We start from the raw sequence: 21,933 nt of genomic DNA, 5'->3' as shown, positions 1-21,933 counted from the left end.
ATAAAACCCAGAGTAAGATTTTTACACAGTATTATTTTTAAGAAGAGAGGAGGATTGGGGCCAGTGTGGGGGTGTAGTAGATATAATCACCACCTGTAACCCTACCATCCCATGTGGGTGCCAGTTCATATCCTTGTTCTTCCACTTACAATCCAGTTCATGGTTAATGATCCAGAAAATGCAGTGGAAGATGGCCTAAGTCCCTGAGTCTCACATCGACAGCTGAATTAATCTCTTTGCTTTGGTATGAACCAGCACTGGGCCACTGCAGATATCATCAGAGTCTATCACCAGATAGAAAGTTTCCCCCACTCTAACACTGATTCTGTGAATCAGTGCTTCAGAACAAAAATGCATTAAGTGAAGTATAAATTGTTCATAAGGAGGCTACATTCTGCAAGTTATCTTCTAACATCAGAATGCAAAATCGGTTTTATAAATTTTAGTTTCTAACCATTGAAAACTGAGAGAGTCTTAAGAGCTACTCCTGAGAAAATATGTTTCCTTGGACACTATTCTATCTCTTAATACTTTCAAAGCTTTCTTCTCAGGTCTAAAGAGAATAATGTAGCACTTGGGGACAAAGATGCAGCCCAGGAGCCCTGCACTGGAGCACAAGATGGAGAAGACCTCCACAGCCACCATTACCTTCCCCTTGGTGCTCTGGTAGAAAGGCAGGAAGGTCACCAAGACACTGCAGAACACCAGCATGCTGAATGTCAGTAATTTGGCTTCATTGAACTGGTCAGGTAGATTCCTGGCTAGGAAAGCCACAGTGAACCTGGCCAGGGCTAAGGAGAACAGGAAAACCAGGACACAATAGAAGGCAGTGATTGAGCCCTTCTTGCACACCAGGATGATGTGGCCATGCTCAGAGTGAGCATCTGTGTTGATAAAGGGAGGAGAAGTCACAAGCCAGATGGCACAGAGAGCCAGTTGGATCAGGAAGCAGATGGGAATAATGGAGTTAGGTACCCCTGATAGCAGCCAGTGTCTCATCCTTCTCCCTGGGGCAGTGACCTTGAAGGCCAGAAGCACAGTGATAATTTTGGCCAGGACAGTGGAAACAGCCATGGTGAACACCAATCCTAACGTGGTCTGCTGGAGGACACTGGTGGTTGTGTTGGGACAACCAGTGAACAGCAAACAGAGTAAGCAGAAGATGAGAGCCATGAGCAGGATGTAGGTGAGACAACGATTGTTGGCCTTGACTATGGGAGTGTCCCGGTGCTTCACAAAGACCCCAAGAACCGCAGCGGTGAGGACAGAGAAGCACAGAGCTGTGCAGACCAGGGTCATCCCCAGGGGATCTTCAAACAACAGAAAGGTCACTTTTTTTGTGGAAGCACTGGTCTCACTCTGCGTTGGCATACTGGTGATTTGGACACTTCACTAATTTGTCCATATCGGGTGAAAGACCTACACTAACATCATCCCATGTTCAGTTATTTCTGATTCACAAGGACCTTCTAGAATAACTGACAGAGTTGATTAGGCAACTTATCCTTTTCTCTTTTTGAAGAGATGATACAGAAATTACTTGCAATTAATTTTGCCCATCTTCCTCATGTGAGACAGGCTTCTATTACTTCATCCCCCTATTTTATATTACATACTGTTGTATATATTGTATTTTTCTCCTAACGAAGCCCTAAGACCAATTCTTTGAACCTATTCATGATGCTTCAAACAATACTTTAGTCTGTGTCATTTGTAACACCATAACTTCACTGTCCATGGTTTCTTGAGTTCAGGAAGTGATGATATAGAGGATTCCATGCATTGTGAAGGCTACTCTGCCTTTGTACATGGCAGATTCTTGCTGCATCTTCTCTTTCAACACTAGATAGCAGCATTCCTCAACCGTTACTTTAATGGTGTGATTCGCTCCCTACTCTCATGGCCTCAAAACTTCCCAAGGCTCACACTATTTGTAATGAAAGATTATTGATCAAGAGATTGATTTAATTTGTTTCAATCACGATGTTACAGATAGAGGGAGAATGACATGGAGACAGTGGGAACACTTCCATCTGCTGGTTCACACCTTACATGGCCACAACAGCCAGAGATGAGCCAATCTATAGCCAGGAGTAAGGGGTTTCTTCCCAATCTCCCAAGTGGGTAAAGGGGCTCAAGCTCTTGGCCTGTCCTCCACTGGTTTTCCAGGCCATCAGCAGAGAGGTGGAACAGAAGAGGATCAGGGGCCAGGGCAGTGGCATAGTAGATTAACCCACTCTCTATGGCATCGGTATCAAATATAGGTGCTGGTTCCAGTATTAGCTGTTCTGCTTCCATTTCAGCTCTCTGCTATGGTCTGGGAAGCAGCAAAAGATGGCCCAAGCACTTAGGTCCTTGCATCTGCCTGAGAGACCCAGAAGATGCTCCTGGCTTCAAATTTGCAGAGTTCCAGCCATTGCAGCCATCTGTTGAATAAACCAGCATATGGAGACTCCTTTCTCTGTTTCTCTGCCTCCCTGTAACTCTGTTTTTCAAATGAATTAAAGAATAATTTTAAAAAAATAATATGCACAGAGCAGAGCCCCCTGAGGGCCTCTAGCACAAGTTGTAGTGTACAGCATTCTTGCTTCAACTTTGTTTCCAACCTTCTCACAATTTCCACATTTCTTAAGCAATCTTAATATACCCTTTAGGGCACAAAAGCATTCTTTTTTGCATTTAATGGGTTGTTTTAGTTCTTTGTTTACAAATCACAGATCTCTGTTCATTTTATTAAATATTTTTCTGCAGTTATGCTAATTACTATCACTAGTAATTCATGGGCTAATAATCTGAATTAGATTTTGTGCACCAATTTGAAAAATAACTGTAGATCAATATCCCTGATGTACATAGACACAATAAACGTAGGCAAAATACTAGCCACCCAAATCCAACAACACATCAGAAAGATTATTCTCCTAGACCAAAGGGGATTTATTTCTCGTATGTAGGGATGGTTCCACATCCAAAAATCAATAAATGTGATATGCCAAATTAACAATGTGAAATCCAAAACCACATCATTATCTTCATAGAGATAATGATGGCAGAGAAAGCCTTTGACAAAACTCAGCACCCCTTTATGATGAAAACCTTAAGCAACTGGATATAGAAGGGACACTCAACATAATCAAAGCAATTTATAACAAACCCACTTCCAATAACCTACTGAATGGGGAAAAATTGCATGCATACCTATTAAGAACTGTAACCAGACAAGGATGCCCACTTGCACCCTTGCTATTTCATACAGTCCTAAAAGTTTTAGCCAGAGCCATCAGGCAAGAAAAAGAAATCAAATAGAAATAGGGAAGGAAGAATCCAAACTATCCCTATAAGGAACCCAAAACACTCCACAAAGAGATGACTGGAGTTCACAAAAGAGTTTGGTAAAATTGCAGAATATACAATCAACACACAAAATCAGTACCCTTTGTATACACAAACAGCCCCACGGCTGAGAAAGAACTTCTAAGATCAATTCCATTCACAGTAACTACAAAAATTTAAATACCTTGGAATAAAAAAAGGACATTAAAGATGTCGATGATGAAAATTACAAAACATTAAAGAAAGAAATAGAAGAATGCATAAAAATTGGAAACAGATTTCATGTTAATAGATTGGAAGATTCAATATCATCAATATATCCATACTACTGAACGCAATTTATAGATTCCATGCAAACCAATCAAAATACCATGGAACTGGAAATCATTATGTTTAGTGAAATTATCCAGTCAGAAAAATATAAATATCATATGGTTTCTGAGTTGTGGTAATTAGTTGAATACCTAAAATGTAATCTATAGGGACAAAACTGACACTTTGTGTACCACCTTCTTGTGTACCTGAGAAGATCACCTGAATGAATGTGGGTTTTCTCTCTCCCCTTCTTACCTAATTTAATCTGTGGTAATTTTTAGAATACAGGGGTGTCCCAATATGAGCAGAAATTCTTGTTCTTGAGAGTACTCCTACAGTAGAGGTATCACTCTCCTTCAGCTGTAATGTGGGATGTCTTTGTCCAGTCCTGAAAGCCAGATGAGGGGACTCTTCCTGTCCTTGTATCACTGTGCACGACACAACAGAGGTCAAATCCCAGAGCCACACTGGGCAAAAGAGAGGGGATCCAGCTGATGTCCTCAAATTCAGAGTCTGAAAGAAGGAGAATCATGAAAATGCAGAACATTTAGATGTCATAATCACTCACTGGGGAGCCTCAAAGCACTGTAGATCAAAAGGCACTGCACCTAGTGAAGTTGAATGGGTGCCATCTATTTTATATGGAAATCTGAAAAATATTTTCAAATAAATAACTACTATTGGTAGCAGTTCTAACTCCAAATAGGTCATATTCTCTGAATATTTTCTCCAGACCTGCATGCAACTAGTCTTGCAGGCCAAGGAAAAATATCATGCATTTCTACAGGCACTGACACAGAACTTCCTCAAGGTTAGACTACAGCTACCCCTTGTATTTCAAGTGTCCTGCATATTTGGTCATGATGAACTGTCTATTACATGTTGATGGCTTGTTCTCACTCGATTTGTGCCTGACAGGAAGAGGCATCTTTGAATTCTGGGGCACAGGATTTTATATGTTTCCAACATATCAAATTATAAACTGGCTTTTCAAGTATCTTTTTATTATCTATGTTGCTTTCTGTGTGAGATAAGTTGAAAATTCTCCTTGCATGATTTTTTCACTTGTGAAGTACCTGTGTTTTTATCACAGTCTTTTCCTCCATTTAAGAACCGTGTTGGTTTCTCATGGTCATGGGATGATCTCATTTGAGGTTTTCATTTTCTTCTCCATGACTCAGCATTTATCTGGGATTCCAACCTTAAATTGCCCTAGTTTGATGGTGACCTACACACAAATCTCTCCTATTACAATGGCTCTTGGGCTATGACTGTTGTTGCTTCAGACAAAAATTCTAGGGTTTTCTGCTCAAACACATTTTGCAAAGTAATCCAAATGATACTTTTTAAAAAGACATTGATGTTTTGTGGTAGAAACTCTTATGTGTTTTTTTTTTTTTTTGAAGACTGAAAAAGGTACTTCAAATCAAAGAAATTGAATTTTTAGTAAATTAAGAATGGAAATCCAAAAACACAAGGAAGCAGAATTGGGCAGAGGCTCCTACTCAATACATGTGGAGCTGAATGCCATGACCACCCCCAGGTCTACTAGATAAGACATTCCAGAGTGCATCCCAACGGTCTTCCTGTATCTGTAAGATATCAACGTGATTCTGAGGGTTGAAGAACAAGGAAAACAAACAAATTAACTCCCTCTTCAAATGCTGGAGTCTCAGTGAAGAAAGACTTCCTATTCCAGAATAAAAATATTCCACAATATACTGTGCAAGTTAGGATGTAAATTTCCAGCCCAAGGGAGACAAGGTACATTAGATTTATTTTACACTGCAGGATTACTAGGTTTCACCAAAATGGTGGGGAAGTAGCTAGAAGGATTCTCCCTGCTCACGATTCCCCAGGGGAACATTCCACTCACCCATCCCCACTCTTCTCCATGTCTCACAACTTGGGATAGAACCTGGTAGGGCCTGTTGAGCTGCAGAGCAGTGAGGAGTTCATGTGTGGCATGAACACACTTTGCTCCTCTGCAGTTCAGCCCTTGGGAGCAGCACACATAACGCCCCATAGCCTCATATTCTGCACCAAAGAAGCAAGGCAGGTTGGGGCTTCTTCTCACTCCTCATGCACATGACCTATATTCCTGTACAGGACATGGTTCCTGCCTCTGTTCACTCATGAGAAGCCTGTGCTCACAGTGCTGAGGCTCCTGACTTTGCATGAAGATCAATGTGTGGGTACTCATTATGGCTGATGTGTAGGTCTCTGTGAACCTCAGATGTCATTATGGAGGAGCTGAGCTGAGAGGTTCCACAATAAGGAGCCCTTGGACCCTTCCTCAACCCCCTTAGGTGCATTCACTGCAGTCTTGAAGGCATGTGCAAATCCACCCTTTGCCTCAGGCACCCTCTAATGCCTGAGGGCAGTATTGACCATGACTGAAAGGAAGAAAGACCTGGGCTTAAGAGCAGTAGACAGCTCCAAGTCAAGAGTGGGTGAACTGAAACATTCAAGAATAATGGAAGGGATCTCCATGGGAGCACAAGATGGCCCTGCAGAGATAAAATTCAATGCCAATGTGTTTATAGCTAATCAAATAAACAATCCTATCAATAAATAAGTAGATAAAACTCTCCATTTTCCTGTTTATCTATTTGTGAACTTAATTCAGTCATTTAGTCTCTCTTCTTTATTATTTATTTATTTATTTTGACAGGCAGAGTGGACAGTGAGAGAGAGAGACAGAGAGAAAGGTCTTCCTTTTGCCATTGGTTCACCCTCCAATGGCCACCATGGGCGCGCTGCAGCCGGCGCACTGTGCTGATCCGATGGCAGGAGCCAGGTACTTATCCTGGTCTCCCATGGGGTGCAGGGCCCAAGTACTTGGGCCATCCTCCACTGCACTCCCTGGCCACAGCAGAGAGCTGACCTGGAAGAGGGGCAACCCGGAGAGAACCGGCACCCCGACTGGGACTAGAACCTGGTGTTTCGTGGTGCCGCAAGTCAAAGGATTAGCCTAGTGAGCCGCAGCATCAGCCATACCCTCTCATTTTAACACAAGCACTTGTACAACTGCCTCAAAGGAAGCAACTGGCCCCAGCTTTCAAATGTTTCATCCTCTCACTCACTCACCTGTACAGTACAAGCATATTTCAGGATGCCCTTATATCAGGAGGAATACTGTTGAACACATTCACTGTATGGAACAACCTCCTAATTTGTGTCCTGGAGCCATGGCCTGGATCTTACCTGTTTCAGAGAATGTCTTCCCAGTGTCTGCTTACATGAGCTCACATGAAATTTCCGAAATTCACTGGAACCCTACGCCACCACTCGCACTTTCCTTTTTACAATCTTGACCACCAATATCTTACTTCTCAGTTCTGTTTGAATGCTTCATCTTATGTTTGTACTGCAGCTTTCCAATCTCTGTGTCGCACAATGTAACACCTTTCTATCACCTCAGAATTCTTTTCCTTCATACCATACAGGTTGATAGGTGCTTCATTGGTAGCATTCACCTTCATCATTCATTTCCTATAAAAGATTTGAGAAAGAGTCAGAAATTTCTCCATGAAGAAAACAATCCAAAACCTATTTGTCTATTGTCAACATGCATGCATGAAATACACACGCACACACACATGTACAATGTAGATTTTTTTTCAATCTGTCACATTAAAAGCCATGTTCTATGCCATTATGAAGCCAGACACACAGGTAATAAAAGGAAAATAAGAAAATGGGATTACATCAAACTAAGGAGCTTTTGAACAGCAAAGGAAACAGCAACATGAAGAAATAACTGATAGAAGGGGAGAAAATATCTGCAAACTAGTCAGCTGATAAAGGATTAGTACATAGGAATAATAAGGACCCCATGAAACTCAGTATACACAAAACAAGTGATCCAGTGAAGAAATGGGTAAAGGACATAAATAGGCATTTTTCAAAGGATGAATTACAAAAGGCAAATAGATGACATCAGCATTGTAGTGTAGCAGGTTAAACCTCTGCCTGTGATGCTAGCATCCCATATGCACACAGGTTGGAGACCAGCTGCTTCATTTCTGATCCAGTTCCCTGCTAATGTGCCTGGGAAAGCAATAGAAGATCACCCAAGCCCTTGGTCCCCTGCACCCATGTGTGAGACCCAGAAGCAGCAAAGAAAACACTCAACAAAGAGAAAAGGAATCAGGCTGAATGGTAGAAAATATTTGCAAACTAAAAACATATAAGGAGCTCAAGAAACTGAACCACAACAAAACAAATAACCCAGTGAATAAATGGGCAAAGGAAATGAAAAGGCATTTTTCAAAGGATGAAATACAACAGACACATGGACAAATGCTCAGGGTCCCTAACCATCATGTAAATGCAAATAAAATTTCATGTGAGCTCATGTAGGCAAATATTGGGAAGCTCTCCTCAAATCAGGTTTAAAGGAGGCATCCCATGAATCTGTACTCAATGAAACAAGCAATCTCATATGACCTAAGTTATAATGGCTATCAACCAAAACTTAAAAAGAAAAAGAAAGAGAAGTGTTTGTGAATATGCAGGAGAAAAGGTACCTAGTCCAGTCTTGGTGGGAATGTATACTAGTACAGCCATTGTGGAAGACAGTATGGGGATTCTTCAAAAATCTGAAAATAAATCTACCATTTGACCCAGTCATTGCACCCTTGGGAATTTATCCAAAGGAAATGAAATCAGCATATGAAAGGGTCATCTCTACCCCCCATTTTAATGTATATGAGTGAAACTGACAACTTTATATTTGATATTTTTTTAATAATCCTTATCTACTTTTGTACAACAGTGGTCTTTGTATTTTTCTTGTTGAATTCTTAATTAGTGCAGAATTAAACTGATGAGCATGAAGTGAATTGAATGTATGGGGTTCAGTGTTGTGTGGCCACCAGCATCACATATGGGTGCTGGTTTATGTCCTGTGCAAAACAACTGCTAAAGGCCTGGGAAAACCAGCAGAGATTAGCTCAAGTGTTTGGACTGTGATATCCCATGTGGGGGACCTGGATGAAACTCCTGGCTCCTGCATTTGGCATGGCCCAGCCTGGCCATCGTGGCCATTGGGGAAGTGATCCATTAGATGGCAGATCTCTCTTTCTCTCTCTCTTCCTATCTCTTGCTTTCAAAAAATAAATAATATTGAAAGGAAAAAGGCAGGAGGAAGGAGGGAGGGAAAGCAGGAGGCAGTGAAAGTGGGAAGAATCATTGCAGGTTTAAAATTGTATATATGAACTACATGAAATCTGTTCTCTTTATGAAATAAATATGTTTAAAAAGAGGTTATTTTAATGCTAGGACCAGTACAACTTCTATGAAGGGGTGGGCCAGCTCTGGTTTAATAAACCCCTAAACATCAACTCATGTGTGTCCTTTCTCACTATATACTCCACTTGTTTCTTTCCTCACACAATTGTGAAGAACAAGTATAGTTCAGGACATACTTATATCAGGGAGGGATGCATTTGAAACATGCATTGTATGGAACAACTCTGATTCTATGCATTGAGTACAGCTCCACGGGATGCCTCCTTTAAACCTGATTTGAGGACAGCTTCCCAATATTTGCTTACATGAGCTCACATGAAATCTTTCGAAACATATTCTACACTCTACTGCACCCACATACTTCTCTTTATTAACCTTCTACCCTGATATCTCACCTATCAGTCTTGTCTTTGGGGACTATAATGTAGCCTTCTGTGTGACATAAGCCTGGTGTCATGTTAGCCTCTGTGTTGTAGAGTTGCCCACCTTGGATCCCACCACAGAATACCTTTCCCTCATGCCACACAGGTGGGACTTGCTTTATTGCTGATACTCACATGCATCAATAATGGGCTATAAATGATTTGCAGAAGTTACCTTATCTTCAAGTTAGGTACCCATATCCCAAAACCCCTCTGCCTACTGTCAGCATGAGTGCACATACATGCATGCATGCACACATGTACACACACACACACACATACCCAAACACACACAAATCTAGATTGTTTCTCTTCTGTCAAAACATTGATATCCATTTTATACTGATCTTATTATGCAACAATATAGAGAGCATGATCTTTTCCTGTTCATATTCTCAGTAACTTGGAGTTTTTCACACCCATTCATCTACTCTGCATTACCCCCTGAAATCTTCAATTTCCTTTCTGTTTCTGTGTAGTGGATCCCTCTTCATCTGTCATAAAATACCATTAATTAGTGGTATTTCAATGTTCCACACTCAAAAAATGCCATTGATATATTTCAGTATTGATATATTTCATCTGTGCAAACATTCCAAATTATTTTTCCAATATGATTTTGGAACAATCCACATAGAACAGTCCTTTGGCTCTCCATCACTCAGTGTGATTTTCACAACCATTCAATATTCAATGACTCTATTTTCTTTTTTTGTGTGTTTCTGGGACATGAATTTTTTTTTTATATTTTGGTGACCTTAGTGGATCCACATACTGTATTTAAAACAGGGCATTTTAAAGGAAACAGCACTAGGACTGCTAGGTAGCAAGGAACAAAACTAGCTTAAAAGCCCTCAAACACTGACCCTAAGCCTGTGCTTCTTCCTCATTATGTACTTGGTAATGCTTTTCCTCACTCGGTTGCAGTGGGCATGTTTGATTCCATGTGCCTTTCCATTTGGGAGGAGCACTGATGAACACATTATTTGTCTGGAACAACTATTTCAGAATTCCTTTCTTTGTGTCCAGCCCTGTGGTGTGACATTCTTTCTGCCTTTCTTCCCAAGAACACCTATGCAATGTTTTTATGCTCATGTGGAGTTTTCAGAGGGCCAGGTTCACATCTGGCTTATCTTCTTCTGATGCAGACCCCTGACCCCTGTAACATACCTTGAATACTCACATGGAGTTCCAGGCTTCTGGCTTCAGCCTGGCTCAGTCCTAGTTGTCCTTTGGGGGAGAAAATTGGCATCTGGAACTCTCTCTCTGTCTCTTTCTCTACCTCACTGTCAGTTGGTGTTTCAAGGAAATGTAAACAAATAGGCATTTAAAATACCCACTCTGTCCTCCGTTGTCCCTAGTGGCATGTATTTTGTGCACTGTTTTACTGAAAATACCTCCTGTCATGACCTTACTTTGTGACTGAGTGTCCTGTTCCATCCCCTGCCCCATTCCAGCTCTGAACTTACCTGGCCCAGTGCCTCAGATTTGACTCTGCCATTGGGCCACTTCAGGATACCACCAGAACAGGGCTTGGGTTGTGTGGCAGAAGCAGGAAGCAGTCACCTGCTGACTGGGCCTCATGTAAGCCAGTCTGCTGAAAAAGATTTTGGAGGAAGTCATCTTTGAAACAGATGCCCAGAAGATAAACCCTCTGCTTATCTCACACACAAAATACATATGACTACATGTTATTTGTTTATATTCCTGCAGGGCTTGGCCATTGGTTGCTGTTCAGCTCTGTCATGTGGAGAATCATTTTATGAACAAGTGAATGGAGGTTATAAGGCTGCTGGGGCTCATTTGAGGACATGGAGAGCTATCATGTGAACACCACCATTGCAACCCAGCATACTACTAATTATTCACAAACGATGACATCCCAAGAAAGATGCCAGATGTACTTCCTTTCCTCAATACTGGATACAACATATTATATTGGTACAAGTTATTCCTGGGGAGACTCTTGCTATCAACCCTAAAGATGGGAACATTCAGAATATTTAACAGGCTGCCTATGTACCTCTGATGTCACCAAGTGGTACTCTGCCACCTATATACCTTCCTTCTGGTTATATGTCTCAGGTGGTGAAAGACAATGGGATTCATAAAATTCACATTGTGCTGCAGACAATGTCATGTGTCCATACCACTTTGATGCAAGTACCACAGTTCATACTATCATTCTCTCCTATGTATCCACAGACCCTGACTGATGCATTCCTCAAATCAAGGAGAATTTCCCCCACCTTAAGTCCCACAGCCTACACCACAGCAGCTGAGGCCATCACCACCAGCAACATTTATGTACCAACAGAATAATGGTAGGATATGAAGTTCCTAAATAGCACATACTTTTAGTTTATTAAAATTAACACATTTGGATAATCATTAAAATGTCAAAGTAGGAAAACAATAACATTTCAAGGAATTTGGGGATTTCATGCAGCCATGTCAGGACTGATGATAATCCTTGGGTCTAAGGTTTCTGTTTTGTGCAAAATACAAGTATATATATATATATATATATACACACTATAGATCAAATAGCAAGAACGTAATGGCTACTAGGAAAAATTTTATTGAGAAGGGGAGGTGTGCTGATCCTATGGGGTTGAACCCACATTTATAGGGGCTTGATTTTTCTAAGTAAATATTTAGTTGTGGCAGTCAAATGCAATGGTCACTAGAATTAATGAAATGTTTACATTAATTAATAAAGCTAGAATTAGGTTAATTACTCTTTTTTGGGTTATACCAAAACTAACTGATTGGAAGTCAGATGTACTAATTAATACTAAAAGAGTAAGACCCTCATCAATAAATTGATACATATAGGAATAGTCAGACTACATCAACAAAATGTATCATGCCACTGCTACAAAGCCAAAGTGATGATTTGATGTGAAGTGGAAATTAAATTGTCATAGGAGGCAAACCATAAGGAAAGTGGACCCAGTAATCACATGAAGGCCGTGAAATCCTGTGGCTCTAAAAATGTTGAGCCATATACTCCATCTGAAATAATAAATGATGCTTCATAGTATTTGGATGCTTGGAGGAGGGTAAAATAAATGCCTAGAAGGATAGTGATAGCCAAGGCGTGTTGCATGTTTTCACAATTTCCTTGTATTAAGCTGTGGCAAGCCCAAGTAATTGAAATTCCTGAGGCCAGGAGGACTGAGGTGTTAAGTAGGGGTACTTCAAGGGGGTTCAGGTGGTTAATGCCTGTTGGAGGTCAGCAGCCTCCTAGTTCTGGGGTAGGGGCTAAGCTCGAGTGGTAGAAGGCTCAGAAGAAGCCTGCAAAGAAAAAGACTTCTGAGACAATGAATAGGATCATTCCATATTGTAGGCCTTTTTGTACAATGGGAGTATTATGGCCTTGGAATGTGCCTTCTCATGAGATGTCTCATCATCATTGATATATAGTGAGTGTATTTGTTAATAGAGCAATCAGGAGAAGTGTAGGGGAATTAGAGTGAAACCATATGGTTAAGCCTGATGTTGAGAAGGATGGATAGGGCTCCGGTAAGTGGTTATAAGCTTGGTTTAACTATATGATAAGCATGAATTTGGTGTGTCATTAGGTTTTATCGTGTAGATATAGGCTTACAAGAAGTGTGAAGACGTAGGCTTGGATCAAGGCTACAGCAGATTCTAGGATTGTGAGGAGGATAAGAATAATAAGGGTGATTTCAGCTGCTGTAGGACTAATTGAGTTAGGGCAAGCGCTGTGCCTCCAATGAGATGTATAAGTAGGTGACCTGCTGCGATGTTAGCTGTAAGTCGTATGGCTAGAACTATTGGTTGAATAAAGAGACTAATTGTTTCAATAATTACTAGTATGGGGATAAGGGGGTAGGGGTACGCTGTGGGAGGAAATGAGCTAGTGATGCTTTGGTCTTGTAGTGGAATCCTGTGATTACAGCCCCTGCTCATAGTGGGATAGCCATCCCTAAGTTTATTGACAGCTAGGTCGTTGGTGTAAATGAGTGCGGTAGTAGGTCTAGGAGATTGGTTGAGCCAATAAATATAATTAGAGAAATTAATATTAGGGACCAAGTCTGTCCTTTAGGGGAATGAATTGTTATTACTTGCTTGAGAATTAGTTGGGCTAATCACTGTTGAACTGAAACTAACCAATTATTGATTAGGTGAGTAGGGGCAGGAAATAATAGGGTTGGAAATATAATAATTAGCACTACGATTGGAACTCCTATTATTGTAGGGGTAATGGGAGAGGAGAATAAATTTTCATTCATTTTGTTTCTCATGGGGAGGGGAAAGAAGTGGACTAAAATGCCTTTAGCACAGGGTTCATAGGGTAGGTGTACTTATGAAACTTAAGTTGGATTAGGGCAAATAGTGAGAGAATTATAGCAATAGTAGTGATTAGTCATGTGGATGTATCAAGTTGTGGCATTTCATTATATATCATTCTCTAGCTTAAAAAGCTAGTGCTAATTTAGCTTCATAATGAGTTTAAATCATAGATAGTGATCAATTTTCAAAGTGTTTTAGTGGAACTATTTCAAGAACAATAGGCATGAAGCTGTGATTTGAGCCACAGATCTCTGAGCATTGGCCATAGAAAAGTCCTGGACGAGTTGAGATAAGGGTGGCTTGGTTAAGGCATCCAGGGATAGCATCTGTTTTTAGCCCTAGTGAGGGGATGGCTCATGAATGAAGCACATCTTCTGATGAGATTAATATATGGATTGGTAATTCCATTGGAAGAACAACTCGGTTGTCAACTTCCAGTAGTCATAAGTCACCTGGGTTTAAATTGGATGTTGGGATTATATATGAGTCGAAGTCCAGGTCTTCATAGTCTGTGTACTCATAACTTCAATATCACTGGTGGCCTATGTTTTTTACTGTCAGGGAGGGGTTATTGATTTCACCTATTATATACAAGATTTGTAGGGAGGGAAATGCAATTAAAATTAGAATAATAGCTGGGAGAATAATTCAGATGGTTTCTACCTCTTGGGCATCTATTGTGCTTGTGTGGGTAAGTTTTGTAGTCAGTATTAGTGAAATAATATAGAGGGCCAATGAGTTAATTAGAAAAATGATCATAAGCCTGTGGTCATGGAAGTGGAGTAATTCTTCTATAATAGGAGATGAGGCATCTTGGAAGCCTAGTTGAAATGAATATGCCATAAAGATATATAGGGGTTGAACCTATAAATTAACTTCAACAATGTTATGTAATAGTTTTACTAATATCTTATTGAGAAAGTCAGAATGGTTATGCAGCTGGCTTGAAACCAGTCTTAGGGGGTTCGATTCCTTCCTTTCTTGGCCTAGGCTTTTACATAAGCAGGCTCTTCAAATGTATGATATGGGGGTGGACATCCATGAAGTCACTCTAGATTTGTAGTGGTTAACTCAATAGTTTCTACCTCTTGCTTTGAGGCAAAGGCATCCCAGATTATGAAAATTATTACTATTATAGCAGTGAGGGAGATGAAGGAGCCCATTGATGAAACAGTGTTTCACATTGTATAGGCATCTGGGTAATATGAATATCATCAGGGCATGCCAGAGAGTCCAAGGAAGTGTTGAGGGAAGAAAGTTAAGTTCACTTCTACAAATATTACAGTGAGGTGGATTTTGGCCCAAGCAGGGTCCAGAGTGTAGCCTGAGAACAGAGGGAATCAATGAGTGAACCCCCCCTATAATGGCAAATACAGCTCCCGTGGATAAGACATGGTGGATGTGGGCTACCACGTAGTACGTGTCTTGGAGAACAATATCTAGGGAAGAGTTGGCTAGTACAATTCCTGTAAGACCACCTACTGTAAATAAGAAAATAAACCCCAGAGCTCAAAATATGGCTGGGGATCACTTAATATTTCCACCATGTAGGGTTGCTAATCAAATAAATACCTTTACTCCCGTAGGAATGGCAATAATTATAGTAGCTGATGTGAAATAGGCTTGTGTATCCACGTCCATTCCTACTGTGAATATGTGGTGAGCTCAGACAATAAACCCAAGGAAACCAATTGATATCACAGCCCACACTATTCACAGGTAGACAAATGGTTCTTTTTTGCCAGAAAAATATGTTACAATATGAGAAATTATTCCAAATCCTGGAAGGATAAGAATATATACCTCAGGGTGTCTGAAGAATCAAAATAAGTGTTGATAGAGGATAGGGTCTCCTCCTCCTGCAGGGTCAAAAAATGTTGTGTTTAGATTTTGGTCCATTAAGAGTATTGTAAGGCCAGCGGCTAAAACTGGCAGGGAAAGAAGAAGAACGGCTGTTATGAGAACAGATCATATGAATAAGGGGGTTTGATACTGAGATATAGCAGGGGGTTTTATATTGATGATAGTTGTAATAGAATTAATGGCCCCTAGAATAGAGGACACCCCAGCCAAGTGAAGAGAGAACATAGTTAGATCAACCAAGGCTCCTGCACGGGCTTAGTTACCCACTAGTGGTGGGTAAACAGTTCATCCTGTACCTGCACCGGCTTCTACTATTCATGAAGCTAACAGAAGAAAGGATGGTGGGAGGAGTCAAAAGCTTTTATTGTTTATACGGGGGAAAGCTATATCGAGGGCCCCAGTTATTAGTGGGACTAACCTGTTTCCGAAATAGGTATCACTATGATGAAAATTATTACAAAGGCATGTGCAGTGATGATTACATGATAAATTTGGTCGTCTCTAAGTAAAGTTCCTGGTTGGCTTAATTCTGCTCGAATTAACAGATTAAAGGCTGTTCTTACCATTCCAGCTCAGGCTCCAAATAGGAGATAGAGAGTTCTGATGTCTTTATGGTTGGTAGAGAATAATCATCGGTTAATAAACAGAAGCATTGGTAAAATGGCTGAGTAAGCACTAGACTGTAAATCTAAAGACAGAGGTTGAGCCCTCTTTACCAAGCCCTGAGGTGAAATTTTCATGTTGAATTGCAAATTCAAAGAAGCACCTTCAATTCTGCCAGGGCTTCTCCCGCCTTTTTTTTTTTTTTTTTCTTCCGGAGGAAAAGGAGATTGAAGCCAGTTGATTAGGGTATTTAGCTGTTAACTAAAATTTCGTGGGGTTGGATCCCACCAATCTAGGGGGACTTAGCTTAATTAAGGCACCTGATTTGCATTCAGAAGATGTGAAGTTAATTTGCAGTCCTTAAGCAGGAGTTAAGTATAATTTACTTGCTTAGAGCTTTGAAGGCTCTGGGTCTGTGTAACATACACTTCTAATGTTAGCTTAGTACTGAAAATATTGTTGTGAGAGGAAGAAATATTGTTGATAAAATGATTAGTGGGGCTATAAATAGTATGTGTTTCATTGATTCGAATTGTCATTTTATTTTTAAGTTGTTGGTTGTTGGGAATATTGTCAGTGAGGTAGATGAGGCGTAAATAGAAGTATAAATTTAGAAGTGCTTATATAGCCATTGTGGTGGGTATGATGATATTGCCATTTTTTGTTAGCTCTATTCACTTAGGGATAAAGCCTGTTAGTGGGGGTAGGCCTCCTAGTGATATTAAGGTAATTAGGATGGCTGAAACTATTAGTGGGGTTTTATTTCATATTTGTGATAGTGAAAGGGTAGTTGTGCTTGTGTGATGTATAAATATTATGAACATGCAAAGTTTTAATAGAATATAAATTGATTGAGAATTATAGTATCTGGATTAAATATAATAATGGCTACCATTCATCCCATGTGGGCAATTGAGGAGTACACTAAGATTTTGTGGAGTTGGGTTTGGTTAAGCCCTCCTCAGCCACTGACTATAATTGATAGGATGGCTACTAACATTGTTAAAGTTGAGTCAATTGATGGTGAGATTTGGTAAAGGATAGATAGGGGTGCTAGTTTTTGTCATGTAAGAAGAATGAGTCCTGATTTTAGGGGGACCCCTTGGGTTACTTCTGGGACTCAGAAGTGAATGGGAGCTATTCCTAATTTAATGATTAATGCTAATATAATTAAGATGGGGTAAAGCGATTTTGTGGATTATTGTTCATTGGCAAGAGTCAAGAATGTTAAGCGTAATTTCTATTATTAAGATTATTGATGCTGTGGATTGTGTTAAGATATACTTAGTTGCACCTTCTGTTGATTATGGTGTGGCTTTGTTAATTAAAATTGGAATAATGGCTAATGTATTTATTTCTAGGCCAATTCATATGGTTAATCAGGGGGAGCTAAATACTGTAATTATTGTGCCTAGGAACAGGGTGACTAGAATAATAGTTAGGACTAGGGGGTTAATTAGTATGGGAAGGATATAAACCAACATTTTCGGTGTGTGGGCCTGATAGCTTATTTAGCTGACCTTACTATAGAATTTGGCATTAAAAATTAGGCATTTAATTTAATTTAATTAGGCATTAAAAAAACATTCTGTCTTCTGTAGTCCCTAGTGGCACATATTTTGTGCACTGTTTTACTGAAAATACCTCCTGTCATGACCTTACTTTGTGAATGAGTGTCCCATTCCATTCTCTGTCCCATTACAGCTCTGAACTCACCTGACCCAGCACCTCAGATTTGACTCTGCCACTGGGCCACTTCCGGATACCACCAGAACAGGGCTTGGGTTGTGTGGCAGAAGCAGGAAGTAGTTACCTGCTGACAAGACCTCATGTAGGCCAATCTGCTGAAAAAGATTTTGGAGGTGTATACACACACACGCGCACACACACACACACACACATCAGTGTGTTGCATTTTGATATAGCAGTGTCAAAATTTAGGACCTCAATAGCAACCAAGTGCTACAGATTGCACAGCATGATACTCCTGTTGGAAGCAAACATTTCATCAAAGCCCCAGTCTACAGTTGTGTGATGTGTGATGACCAACAGCTTGGATGAGACACAAGTTTTGGGATGCCTGTTTATCAAATCCTATGATGATGTTGCAACACTCTGAAGAGTTTTCCTGTACAGATTTGATACAGTATGACCATGGTAGCAACTGTGGAGACAGGCTGACTATCAGTAAGAGAATCAACCTTCTGAATTCAGGGGACTTGAAAACTCCACTGAAACATCAGCCTTGACATGTGGCTACTTTTATAAACAAACAGAACAAGCCAACTGGTTTTGCCCTGGGAACTATTGCATGGAGAGTTGCTAATCATTATATCAATATTGTAAATCCAGCCAAAGATAACTGCATATCTAAATGTCATCTATCCAATGGAATCAGCACTTCAGTGCCTCAGGTTCTCTATGGAGTAAATGGAATTTCAATCCATCTTAGTTTTGGCGCCCTTGCAACTGTGGGGCCTGTTTTGTCAGATCTGGGACAAAGATGCCAGAAGAAAACTAAAAGCTTCAGGACAGCTCAATCACAGGACAACTTGCTGACTCAATAACAATGGAAACAGATTGCCTATCCTTGCAGCTATGACTTGTCCAAGGGACATGCGGTTTTTAATCCCTCAAAGAAAGACTACATTTTCCTGCATAAGGGAGCAGAAGAGTATAGCTTAGAGGTCAGAGGCATCAGAATTGTCCAGAATTTTTCACACCTCTCTGCACACATTTGAGTACCATGATTGGACAGCTTAATGGATGGAAATGGAGTTTATCCTGGGAGATAATGATGTCATTGTTCACCAGCCAATCAGTGACTCCTTCTCTCCATTGCAGGCTTGCTACAGGGATTTTCTGAAGTTCCAAGGAGATGGAAATTACTATAAAAGTTATATTTCTGTGGGCAATGCCAGAGACTGCATCATGCTTATTCAACAACATGTATATTCAAGATTATTGGAAAACCGCCTATGGACCCTGTACTTTGTTATAAAACATTTGGGAATTAAAAGAAACAACAAAGTTTGAGCACAACCAGATCAAGTCAACTACAACTACTACCACCCTCCAACTCCAACACCCCCACCAAACCAACAACAAACAAAAACCACACTGGTCCCCATCTACCTACAGTGGAATCTTCATGCCCTGTAGGTGAGTTCTCAGGGTCCCCATTTCTTTCACTGACTTTAACCCAGTGTAACTCAACAAAACTTACCCTCCTGGGGAACAGAGGGGATGAATCTCCCTCAGTCTTCTCTCCATTGTGCTCCTGCAATTTGATCTGCTCTAGCCATGTTGTAAGGTAAAGGCTAATGGAAGCACATTGATCAGGTGGTAGAGGATCTAACTGCCTGTTCAGGGAATAGGAAATAGTTAAAGGTACTCTACTCTATTAAGAGGAACCAAGTGGGGTGAAGGCAAAGTATTTTAGTCACATAACGAGGATTTGATCATGGAAAAGGGGCCTATAATGAACCAAATAGTATTTCAGGCTGAGGGATGATGTGCCATTGTGCCACACCCTACACCCACCATCCAGTTTCTGGGAGTCCAGTCTTCACAACTGTGAGCTTCACCAAAACCATTGCAGTGGGAAGCAAACTTCCTTCCAGGATTATAATTGTGAACCAGTAGGTATGGAGAGGGTGACTGGATCACAAGTGGGTGGGGGTCTGTTGGGGTAGAGAAGACTAGTAAGTAGATTTGTTAGGAGGAGTTGGGGATAACATAGAGGCGTAACAGGTAGGATAACACAGGGCAATTAGCAGGTTAGGTATTATAGGAACAGAGTCTTGAAGAGCTGGGCATGGAGTAAATGAGGTCAGGTACTGGGAAGGAGTGTCATTTGTCAGGGAAGGAAAAGGGTGACAAAGTAAGGAGAACTGGGAGGAGGGTAGATTAGAGGATTATAATTTGATGGGCCTGAGGCATGGCAAGACTGAGGTGAGAGATCATATGAAGGTAAGGACAGTGTGAAAGACCAGGCTGGTGTGGGAAGCAAGTGGGCAGACAGGATGTAGTCACAGGAGGTTGAAATTGCTATGTAGAAATGAGGAAGGAGGTGGGGGAAGAGGGAGGTAGAGGAAGAGGACGGTGAGGCTAGGGAGAAGGGCGAGAAGAACAGTGAGGAGGGAAGGAAGGACTAGAAGCAAGGTCAGGCTGGGATGGGCAAGCAGAAGACAGGTGAGGCAAGCATCGAGGTACAGAGCAAAGGTGAGGATGGCCAGGAGGGTGAGAAGCAGGAGCAGCATGAGGCTGAGATGGAGGATAAGGAGGAGGGTGAGGCTGGAATGACATACCAGAAGGAAGGACAGGCTAGGGTGCAGGGACAGAAGGAACTTGAGGCTGGAGTTGAACAGAAAGAGGAGATGGCTGATAAAGAGAAAGAAAAGGAGGGTGATGCTTGGAAGGAGGACCAGGAGGAGGGTGAGGCTGGAGCAGAGGATCAGAAAGAGGCTGCAGTGGAGAGGGAAGACCAGAACGAGGGTGAAGCTGGTGTAGAGGAAAAGGACAGTGGACAGGATGGCAGAGAGAAGGAAAAGGAGGGTGAAGAGGAGGGTCAGAAGGAGGGTGGTGCTGAGTCTGGGAGAGAGGATCAGGAGGAAGGCGAGCCTTGGGGGCAGGATGAGAAGACAGGCGAGGGTGGCACAGAGAAGCAGGAGGACACTGAGAGCAGTGTGGGTGACCAGGTGGAGGGCAAGGTTGGTGTACAGGTGCAATGAACAGCTGGCACCATGTTGACTGGACAGAAGGATGCTTTCACTGTGAAGAAAGAATGGAGGAAAGGCCAGGCTTGTGGAGAGCAGTGACAGGAAGGTGGTGTCTTCATAAAAGGCTAGGAGACAGGTGAGGCTTTTGTGTAAGAAGTGTTAGAAAGCATTTCTGGAGATCATGGCCACAAGGAAAAGGAAGGCTGAGAGGAACATCTGGAGGAGGCTGGGACTTGTGTTTAGATGCAGGAGGGTGAGGCTTGCACTTGGGAGCAGGGGGTGGGTGGGGCTTCTGTTCAGAGACAGAAGAAGGGCAAGGTTGGTGTTTAGGATGAGAAGGGGGATGAGGTTTGAGTGAGGAATTAGTAGTAGGATGAGCCTTTTGTGGAAGCCCAGGAGTGTGAGCAGGAGGTGCAGGAATAGGAGCAGGACCTGGCTGGGGTGCAGGATGATCAGAGGGAGAGTAGGGCCAGTATGGAGGAGCAGGAGGAGGAAAAAGCTCAAATACTGAACCCAGAGGAGGGTCCAGGGGGAGAAAAGGAAAGTCAGATATGGGGAGGGCTCTAGGAGGAGGGTGAGTCCAAGATGCAGGATCTGGGGTTTTTGCCTGGTGTGAAGGGACAGAAGGAAAGTAACAATGGTATGGCTGACTTGGATAGTTGGGCTGGAGTGGAGGGCCCGGAGGAGGATGAGGCCAGTATGGAAAATCAGGATGGTAAGGCTCAAACACAGAGCTAGTAGGGTCAGGCTGGGGTGGAGGACCAGACACATGGGCCGGGCTACAGGATCAGGAGGGTCAGGCTGGAGGGAAGATAAGGAATAAAGGGGAAGATGGCATTTGGAGGCAAGAATTATTTGAAGCTTACCTGACATGTTTTTAGGAGAGGCTCCTAGCAATCAGAACCAGTGACTGGTAAGGGTCCAGGACTACAGCTGCTTTTATAGGCCAGCCTGTGTCACAGTGTCCCTTATGACATATACATGCCCCACCCACCTGGGCAGTGAGTAGCCCCACCCATCAGGGAAATGGTTCCATGGTATAGGTTCAAGAGTAATCAAGGGAAATAGGACAGAGAAGAAATGGCTCTATATGATAT

At 41.6% G+C, this 21,933-nt stretch overlaps 1 pseudogene; it reads left to right on the top strand.

Annotated features, from left to right (window-relative positions):
• The first annotated feature begins 1,072 nt into the window (after positions 1-1,072).
• LOC149121415 (mRNA export factor pseudogene) lies at positions 1,073-18,856 on the top strand (annotated as a pseudogene).
• The last annotated feature ends 3,077 nt before the right edge of the window (positions 18,857-21,933 follow it).

This window comes from Oryctolagus cuniculus, chromosome 16 (assembly GCF_051225735.1).
Source record: "Oryctolagus cuniculus isolate XC-2025 breed Fujian yellow rabbit chromosome 16, ASM5122573v1, whole genome shotgun sequence".
NCBI lineage: Eukaryota > Metazoa > Chordata > Mammalia > Lagomorpha > Leporidae > Oryctolagus > Oryctolagus cuniculus.
The sequence above is the reverse complement of the archived record's forward strand: the minus strand, read 5'-3'. Positions and strand labels throughout refer to the sequence as shown.